At 52.2% G+C, this 1,975-nt stretch overlaps 1 long non-coding RNA gene across 1 annotated transcript; it reads right to left on the reverse strand.

Moving 5' to 3' along the window:
* On the reverse strand, window positions 1–1,964 carry LOC135980710 (uncharacterized). Its single transcript, XR_010597627.1, has 3 exons — window positions 1,599–1,964; window positions 423–1,287; window positions 1–120 (listed from the first exon to the last, which is right to left on the reverse strand). It is a non-coding gene; the product is annotated as an uncharacterized LOC135980710 (long non-coding RNA).
* Between the last annotated feature and the right edge of the window lie 11 nt (window positions 1,965–1,975).

A 1,975-nucleotide genomic window follows, 5' to 3' on the forward strand; every position in this document is an offset into this window, starting at 1 on the left:
CCAGATAGACGGCTTTTGCGTGGCATCAACAATGCTCAGAGTCTCAACGCTCTCGCTCGCTTTTCATCGCATGAGGGCAGTAGACTCAGACGCGTGACTTCGTTTTCCTTGGTTCTAAACCTAACGGGGGGGACGGACGGGGGGGACGACAAAAAAATTAGCATCTCCGTCTGCAATGTCGCGTAGTATCTTCTTTTCACATCTCCCATATCCCACGGCCCCACCCTCAACCCATCTCCCATTACTACGTTACAACTGCAACTAGAAGGCACCCATTGTAATGGCACCCAAAATATTCACTTTCTTCAGGAGACTCTTGTCCCTTCCCCAGCCTTAATCCCAGAGCCTCATACCCAACGAGGAAGCACACGGCCTGTGAAGAAAACTACAGCGACTACACATGAGGAATTCAAAGCACTGACCTCTTACTCACAGCCAGCGATGCAGAAGGCAGAAACATGAGGACTATTTATGTCTCCTTAGAAGGATGTCCAGACTACTCAGGTCCACTTCTGCAATATTCTTGTCCGGCTAGGGCTCCTGGACGATTCCTCCGCAAACTAAGAAAGCCAAGCAAGAACTATCACTACACAGAACTCTATTGGGGCGTCGAGTCTTGCCCTCATCCCTGCCTCCCTCTCCAGTCCCATCTACATCAGCCCCACTAGATGAACAGAGACCGAGTAAACACAGACAGTCACAGCTCCACTTTAGTGCCCACTGCCCCGCATGGTTTTCGTCCGCTCCTACTTCTCCGTGGCTCCCGAGACCTGGCTAGGATGCACACCTAGCACGGATGCCCGTGGTCCTACGAAGGGAGACGGCACGAGGAGAGGAGAGGAAAGAGAGTGAGAAAGTTGGCCAACACACTAGAGGAGAGAGAGAAAGAGACAGAGAGAAAAAAATGGGAGGAAGGCAAGCAACTCACCACCTGGAATCATCCTCCTGGATGCAACCTTCTGCTTCCGAGAACACACCGCATCTGGGCAGAGAAATGAGCAGTCCCTGAAAATGGGGACCTTGTCTCTCTCGTAACCACAGCTGCTTAGGAACCATTTCTTACAAACCCAGCCCCAGCTAACTGGGCGTCCCTACCTGGAGCCATTGGGGCCCTACGCAGAACCCTCACCAAACCACACACTTATCTCACTGACGGTAGCGACTGCTCCACTGCCAACTGGACGGCTCCTGACTTGCATCAACAATGCTCGCAGGCTCACTGCTCTTGCTCGCTTTCCATCCGACAAGGGGAGTAAACGCTGACGTTTGATTTCTTTTCCCAGGGTACTAAATCCGGCACAAGGAGGAAAAACAATGAAGTTACCACCTCAGTGGGCAGCGTCGCGTAGGCTATTCTTTTCGCCTCTCCTACACGGCAGCGCTCTGCCCCAAACTCTCCCCCCGATTACGCCTTTAGCATTACAACTAGAACGCACCCCTTGCAACGGCACCTAAAATAATCACTCTACACAGAAGACTCTGGCCCCTCCCCAGCCGTAATCTCACAGAACCCCATACCCAATGAGAAAGCACACGGCCTGTGAAGAATACTACAGCGAGCACAGATGACGAATTCAAAGCACTGACCGCTTACTCACAGCCAGTTATGCGGGAGCCAGAAAGTTGAGGACTGTTCATGTCTGCTGACAAGGATGTTCATGTCTGCTTACAGGGATGTCCAGTCTGCTCATGTCCACTTCTCCCAGTTTCTTCTCGAGATAGGGCTCCTGGAAAATTCCTCTGGAAGCGCAGCTGCAAAAGCCAAGCATGAGCCATCACTACACCAACCTCTATTGGTGCTTCAAATCTTGCCCTCCTCCTGGCCTCCCTCTCCAATCCCATCTACCTCGGCCCCACTTGACAAACAGAGACTGAGATAACACCGACAGTCACAGCCGTGCATGATTTTCGTCCCCTCTTACTTCTCCATGGCTCCCGAGACATAGCCTGTGGGGATACACACGTTACACGGCTG

Source organism: Chrysemys picta, unplaced genomic scaffold (assembly GCF_011386835.1).
Source record: "Chrysemys picta bellii isolate R12L10 unplaced genomic scaffold, ASM1138683v2 scaf6948, whole genome shotgun sequence".
NCBI classification, from domain to species: domain Eukaryota; kingdom Metazoa; phylum Chordata; order Testudines; family Emydidae; genus Chrysemys; species Chrysemys picta.